General features: G+C 41.8%; 1 non-coding gene across 1 annotated transcript; it reads right to left on the bottom strand.

Annotated features, from left to right (window-relative positions):
* Positions 1-7,510: 7,510 nt before the first annotated feature.
* On the bottom strand, positions 7,511-7,594 carry Trnap-ugg (transfer RNA proline (anticodon UGG)). Its single transcript has one exon. It is a non-coding gene; the product is annotated as a tRNA-Pro (tRNA).
* Positions 7,595-8,303: the final 709 nt, after the last annotated feature.

Raw genomic sequence — 8,303 nt, 5'->3', positions numbered from 1 at the left:
TCTGCGTCGACATGGCTCGCCCGACCATTGCCGGCACACATCACTTGAGCCGGGCCACGGTCTTGGTGGACCGTTGATCGGTCGTCCTACCGGACGACGCGTTTTGGCTCGCCGATCGTTCTCCAGTCGGCTGTGTATGTGTGTGTGCATCGACTCCCGATTTGTCTTCGTGAGTGCTTGGTTACTGTTGTGTATCGTTCAGGTCTTCGTGCAAGTGTTTGTCATGTTGAGTGTGTAGTCGGCGAGATTTCCTTGGACAAGTTATTTTAAATGTTGTCGGCGTACTGGCTCTGAGAGGTCGATCGTCTCATCGGACGACGTTTAACTGGTTCTCTGAGCACTTCTGGGCCCCTCCAATTACCATCTTGTGGAACTTGGCTCTGTCCTCTCCTGGTGCAGGGATGTCTTTTAGGCAGTGGGCGTGTTTTCTCTGCATGGTTTTGTCCGAACCAGTATTTCCGCCGTCGTGTGTCTGGAAGTGAGTGGGAGACGCACCAGCAGTGCAGTCGCGACGGAGCAGCAGTCGCGGACGGACCAGCAGGCAGTCGGTCGGTTGCTGCGGACCAGGGAAGTTATATCCGCGCGGTGCAGTCGGCTGGGTCCGCTGGGAGCCCATGCGCAGTGTCGGAGCGTGTGAGGAGCTGTCCGATCGCTACGAGCTTCGTGGTTCACCGACCCAGAGCGTCAAAGTTGAGTAGTGGTTGCAACTACCCAAGCCACGTCCTTTCGTGTTGTGTTGGTTCGTTTCGGTGGTTTGCTGTTGGGGAGGTTTTCCTATGAGCAACACCGAGTGTTTCCACTGCTGAAATTTAGCCGCCATGCGGTGCAATTAACTATTTTGGTCGACTACTATTTGAGGGCACCAGTGGAATTTTCTGTCTTGTGGGCGTTACTGTTCCGGTTACCTGCCTTGGGCACTAACGTAATTTCAGGCAGCGTCCTTTCCTCACCTGTTGTCACTGTTCAACATGGTGTGTAATTTTGACAGCTAATACATACTCCATTGTGGATTACCACATTTGTAACATTTCCGGTTTGAGTTCTCATGTACTGACTGACGGGAAGCAAGTCGTTGTGTCGGTCGGTCCGTGGCTGCCCCCTGGTTGGGTTCCGACGGATCAAGTGTAGTTGGGCTCACCACCTGTCTCACATAAGTGAACGAGGGCAGACAGACCTCCCTGGAGGCTTTTGAGTGCCACCGGTGTTTCATTATCTGTTGTCAGCTACTTTAAATTTAAGGTTCAAAGGGTTCAAATGGCTCTGAGCACTATGGGGCTGAACTTCTGAGGTCATCAGTCCCCTAGGACTTACAACTACTTCACCTTAACTAACCTAAGGACATCACACACATCCATGCCCGAGGCAGGATTCGAACCTGCGACCGTAGCGGTCGCCCGATTCCAGACTGTAGCGCCTAGAACCGCTCGGCCACACCGGCCGGCTTATAGTCAAGGCTTATGGTTATTTGTTTTATTTTCTTAAAAATTTTTTGAAAAATTAATTTTTAAATTTACCTCCAAACTTAAACATCGCGGCCTTCTGCCTTTAAAAGATTATGGTAATATATTTTAAAATTTGAAACTTAATTGTGGCCTTCAGCCATTGATATTCCACCTTTCATATGTAGTTCTATCTGCTTAGCATTAAGGCTTTCCACGTAGCCGTGATACGTTTTTTTATTTTTTGGTTTGCCTCTTTAATTGCATTTTAATCTTGTTGATTTTTAAGATTTCTTGTTGTTAAACATTCTAGCCTCCTGCCTTTAAAAGTATATGACAATATATTCTAAAATTTTGAAATTTAATTGTGGCCCTCAGCCATTGGTATTGCACTTTGCATATGTTTGCTGGTTTCTTTTTTAAAATCATTTTATAGCTATCTTAATTGGATTTTTATCTTGTTGATTGTTAAGATTTCTTGTTTGGAGGCCTTCAGCCGTGAAAGAGTTGCATTCGGTAAAGGTCCGGCTATGTGCCGCTTTGCTTGTAAAGGTTATTAAATTACAATAAATGACAATTAGGAGAAATTGACCTCAACCTTTGGCGCTTTCCACAATCCTATTACCTGTTCTGCCCAACGGGTTTAGCCTGGCGTATCACATGTAATTCAGAACACTTTTCTATAAAGAAGCTGAGTACATAGAATTTTCGTAGAACACTGCATGGAGCATGGTACTAAAACTGCTGATCCGAAGATCTCGAGGGAACCATACCTTCTGGAATCTGATAGAAATCTACTAGGATATTGCAATCAATCTCACGCTGTTGAAAAATCTCTGACAAGAAAAATAATTCCCATGGAAGTAGTGATTGTACTGAAAACACAATATTACAGTCTGCATGATTTATACAAGCATAGCCTCATAGTTCTTCAAAGACAAAAATTTATAAAAGTTGATATTTATACTCAATGAGTCGACGACGTATAAATAACTGCGAAAGACTTTATATCCCTCAATAATTACTGAAACCCAAAAGTTACAAATCATTTAGAAAAAACACAATGATTAATATAACAAAATATGGCTCTGAGCACTATGGGACTTAACATCTGAGGTCATCAGTTCCTTAGAACTTAGAACTACTTAAACCTAATTAACCTAAGGATATCACACACATCCATGCCCGAGGCAGGATTCTAACCTGTGACCGTAGCGGTCGCGCGATTCCAGACTGAAGCGCCTAGAACCGCTCGGCCACAACGGCCGGCTTAATATGCCACAAAAGCCACATGGTACTCATAGCACAATAAGACAAAGACTTTACCTATAAAGTATGCTTGAAACTAACAAACCCCCGAGAAACAACAGGCAAATGAGAATATGTTCGCACAATTCAATTAGGAATCAAATATATCATATAGAGTGGAAACTAGTGCACATTAATCCTAATTGCTAGTTCCACTTTACTTTTCATGCTGCCTGAGAACAGACCCTTCGTTCCAATATGGCTCGTCAAGCTCACATTTGAAGAAAAATATTTCCTTATTTTCCAGTGGAGGTGCATTGAAGAGTGTTGTGCATGATTCTCATAGTACTTTGACATACACAAACCCATGCAACACCCATACATCACTGTCCTTCCCTCTCAGTGTAAGTCAGAGCAGCCACATTTCTTACCACTCGGCAAATACACACAAGAAAAGAACACGACGAAATTTGTCACAGAACTGAACAGAAATAAGAAACTTAGACCTTCTTCAAACACGCAAGCCCTGCTATCAGCACAGTCACTTTTAATTCTCACTGGCTGAGGCAATAAAAATCCCAAAAATCTTAGTTAAGCAAATTAGTACAGCAGAAGCAGGAGCGAACACACAGTCTAGCGGTTCTAGGCGCTCAGTCCGGAACCGCGGGACTGCTACGGTCGCAGGTTCGAATCCTGCCTCGGGCATGGATGTGTGTGATGCCCTTAGGTTAGTTAGGTTTAAGTAGTTCTAAGTTCTAGGGGACTGATGACCATAGATGTTAAGTCCCATAGTGCTCAGAGCCATATGAACCATTTTCGAACACACAGAAAATCGATTAGTGGGCGCACGTATCGCAGCAAAGATTACTCACGAATAAGAGACATTTAAAACATGATGCCGGGAGGTTGGCAATAACCAGAACATATTTCAAACTCATCGTCTACATCATCCTAATTACAGAAATGGGGACTCATTCACCAAAACATAGCAAAATTAACAATTAACTCATAAAGTTCTAGATTAGATTTTAGGTCCCATCGTACTGATAAATAAATATAAAAGCAAAGCATGTCCCTATGACAGAATAACCAACTAATATTGCAGCACATTTGCTCCCCAAGCAGTTGCAGAAAGGTAACAATATCTTGCTGTAATTCACACAATTTAAGTGATAAAGTGGTTAAGCAACATTCATACAATGAAAGTGATTATTCAAGTGTGAGATGGTTACTCAATTGAAACAAATGTAGCTATTCTCGTATTCACATCAGCCAGTTAAGACTAAATATACATGATTAAATTTAATCGAGTTAAGTATTATTCAAAAAATGAAAGCGTGGATTAAGATATTACCTTGGCGTGGTTTGAATAGTTACGCATTTGTGAAAAGATTAGACAAGTTTTACCCAAGTGGATCAATGTCAAAAAATACTTCAGTATGGCCTCTCTCTGACATCACTGAGAATGACGAAAATTGCATAAATATAGAAGAATTATTGTTGTTTAACTATGGCCTTCAAAGTGATTCAAATGGCTCTGAGCACTATAGGACTTAACATCTGAGGTCATCAGTCCCATAGAACTTAGAACTACTTAAACCTAAGTAACCTAAGGACATCACACACATCCATGCCCGAGGCAGGATTCGAACCTGTGACCGTAGGAGTCGCGTGGTTCTGGACTGAAGCGCCTAGAACCGCTCGGTCACAGGGGCCGGCAACTATGGCCTTCCTACGAACTCACTGAAAGTAAATGAAGTTACATAAACGTCGAAAAAAGCTTAACTGTGGCCTCTCTGTGACTTTAAAATGAGTTAAGTTACATAAATATACAAAAATTGTTAAATTATGGCCTGTAAGGCCCTACGGAAAGTAAGGTTACATAAACATACACGACACTGCTAAACTGCAGCCGCTGTGGTCTCATCGAAAGTGAGTATGGTTACATAAATAAGCTCTAAGAAAAAGAAGGACGTACCACGAGGGAATTGTGCAATGGGACGGAAATCGATGAACGTGACATACACACGCAGAAAAAAATTAATGATTGCAACTTTTAAAAAAATTAGATGTTTTATTGAGGAAATAGAGCTTCACAGATTGAGTTAGTCAATAATGCGTTGATCCATCTCTGGCCTTTATGCAAGCAGTTTTTCAGCTTGGCATAGAACGACAGAGTTGTTGGATTTCCTGCTGGGAGATATTGTTCCAAATTCCAACACGGTTGAAGGGCCCTGCCTGGTGTGTGAATGTCAGGTTGGTCTCCCACTGCTGTCTGGGGCATCGACACGACTTCACTGCTCATTGGGGCTCAGTTCGAAGCGGGACTCATCACTGAAGACAATTCTACTCCGGTCAATGAGATTCCAGGCCAAGATGAGCAGGAAATACATGTCTGGAGACGCCCCAGAGAGGTTGGTGGGATACCAGCCTGATTGTCACCCACTGTCAGCCTATGCCATTTCTTTTCATTTCGATTTATATCAACTATTTGGTAGACATGAATGAAAGTGTGGAAGTATGCCGCCAAAGAACTCCCAGTCATGACAGAAAGTTGAACGTCACATGGCCTGAGGTTAGTATGACTGCATCCCCACACTGGGCCCGTGCCGCTACACAAAGCAGTTGAAGGTCAGTGTGTGCGTCAATTAGCGAGCAGTTACGGTGCACTGTAGTGGTGTTCTTCGTTACAACATGGTGCAGAGTGTAATGGTCGCCTGGTCGTAGATATTGCTAATTGCTATAATCGCACTATTCCACTCCCATTTACGGAGCTTGTTAGCACTTGATGTTAGGTTGGCGCCATTACAATGCATTGTAGTAATCACTGCTGCTTGCTGGATCGCTGCTGTGTCTCGATGTTGATGCTGGCTCTAAATCTGGTTGTCTAGGGTTAAAACCATGAGGTCCTGTGTTTTGTTTTATGTGCTTTTGATGATAAAGGATGAACGAAACCAACAAATATGTAAACTTCAAATATTTATTTCTCTGGTGGCCATCTTAATTCCACTGTCCACCAAAGACTATGACACAACACAACTTCCTTTACATGTTCTTTGCATTGTTTATCCACCTCAAACAATAACACACTAACACACTGTACCAAAGTGACATTCCGACTGCTTCTCGACCCTTCTTGCTGCTCGTATTTATAACATTGTCAAAGAACTACTAAAAAGAGATATAGTTTACAAGGCACATGTACATCTGTTATCATAATTTGTGCAGAAAAGTTATTAATTTGCATCGAGTGACATAATTTAACATGTTATTAAAATGACAGACAGATTTGTTGACTTGACAGAATAATTCTTTGTTACAAAAAGTCCGTTTTTTAGAAGTTCGTCAATTGACTTCTCTAATTTGCATAAATAAGTAATTAACATGAATTATTAAGAAATGCATTGGTTTTCGTATAAAACAGGATTGATTTCGTGAATACTAACTGAAACCGCTCCTAGTGAACAAATAGGTTTCACTGGGTGATTTTTATTTAAGGAGATCCAAAATACCTAAGTTGTACACTATTTTTCGTACTTCATATTAATTATTTAAGATGAACTCAGTGTTTTTACATGATGACATTTGCTGTATCAGTGATCAAGTGATATTAACTTTTGTGTGGGTTAGTTATTCAGTATAATTTAATGGGTTGACTGTTTATGGAGACATGTTACGCAATCATTGTTAACATACACAATAACTTTTCTATAATCATAAATACTCGTTAAACTGGTTGAATTTGGAGGGTATCGCATACTTCGGTACAGTAAAGCCGTTAATATGTTCCGTTACAAGAGGCAACATTTAGGTGACTTCAGATGGGGAAGACACATGGGCCGAAGAGTGATGAATGTAGCTCAGGAGTTGGTACTGCACACAGCACGTGCTTGGGAGCGTTCCAAACCATAGACACAGCTGCCCAAAGGAGAGGAGGTGGTGCACCATGGTTAACTACAGCAGAAAATGATCACTAATTACGCAAAAAGCAAGAGGGGATCCACGTCAAAGAGCACATACAGTTGCAACCACGTTTAACGGGACCAAAAGGCATGCGATCTCACGGAAACTGCGTGGAGGTAGTTTCTTTGTTAGACACCAGTACACTGTGTTCCGCTAACACCGGAACGTAAATGGTACCATCCGCGAAGGTGCCAAGAGAATAGCTCTATTCGGACGAGAGCAGATTCAGCCTACATAGTGATTTAAACATATTCGGAAGGTGACTATCAACAGCCGTCAAATAATGTATTAAATGCATGTGTCACCAACAGTTGCTTTTATTTTAAACCTGAATATCAACCAGTATCAGTCTTGGGCCAACTTCTCGGATACGGATTTAAATGGTTTAAACCACAACATTATATTTGTTATTATTTAAGTAATGTGTAAGGCATGTCTTTAATATCGATATACGACACAGGACTTTTAGAAGCAAACATACGAACAGTAAATGTATACAGAGCAGTACTGTTCTCTGAACATTTAGTACACAGTTGCCTGAGGCCCACCAGATGCAATTCGTAACCAGTTAACCAGTTGTGCTCACAGCGTAGACGATAGCGCACGAGACTACACAGCCTATGCCTCAGGTTCGATCCTTACTTCCGTTCCACAGCCCACGTCTCCTTTTCCGTTTTAGAAAACCAAACGAAGAACGCGTTTGGGTACACCGTCTCTGGCAGGAAACTTCGGTTTGCGGCGCAACAAAAAAATGGTTCAAATGGCTCTGAGCACTATGCGACTTAACTTCTGAGGTCATCAGTCGCCTAGAACTTAGAACTAATTAAACCTAACTAACCTAAGGACATCACACACATCCATGCCCGAGGCAGGATTCGAACCTGCGACCGTAGCGGTCACTCGGTTCCAGACCGTAGCGCCTAGAACCGCTCGGCCACTCCGGCCGCCGCGTCGCAACAGCCTGGCTGACTAACTTCAATGCTAATTAACTCGGGAACGGCGGAACATAACGAATTTTTTTCTTAACAGTCACTTCTTAGCACAGCCTACCCTGTAACGCCCTTTCTGAGTACCCTGCATAAGCAATGCAATAGAAAACTTTTTAACCTTTTACTGTGCGATATTTTTTGAAACTCCTCAGGATGAGGAGGGGGGGGGGGGGGTGAGGAGGCACAACTCAGTAGATACGATGTGGATTAGAAGGGGCTCTAAACTGGAAATTACCCTGAAAAATTTCAAAAATTTAGGACCTAGAACCACTCTTTCAATAATTCTGAATCGTTCTGACCACATAGTTCAATGGGACTTAAAATCCCTAAAGCTTGACAATGTAAGCCTGTATTAAAACGTATTTTGCTATCACCGAGCACAAAGAAGTTATATAATATTAATATTAACTTATCGACAATGTGTGTATAATTATTATGTATTATGTCCTAAACGAAACGGTAACAGTCTCAAGTTCTTTCCATATAGAAAAGCTTCATTCATGCAATATTTCGGTTAAATCAAACAGTAACAGACTAATACCTATACATTTTTAAATACTGTACTAGTTTGATTATTAAAACCAGTTTAAGAAAGTGAAAATAATCCACCATAAACCACAATGTATTTCATGGTTTAAAACACAGACATATTTTCTACAGGAAT

The sequence above is a fragment of the Schistocerca cancellata genome, chromosome 8, assembly GCF_023864275.1.
Source record: "Schistocerca cancellata isolate TAMUIC-IGC-003103 chromosome 8, iqSchCanc2.1, whole genome shotgun sequence".
NCBI lineage: Eukaryota > Metazoa > Arthropoda > Insecta > Orthoptera > Acrididae > Schistocerca > Schistocerca cancellata.
The sequence above is the reverse complement of the archived record's forward strand: the minus strand, read 5'-3'. Positions and strand labels throughout refer to the sequence as shown.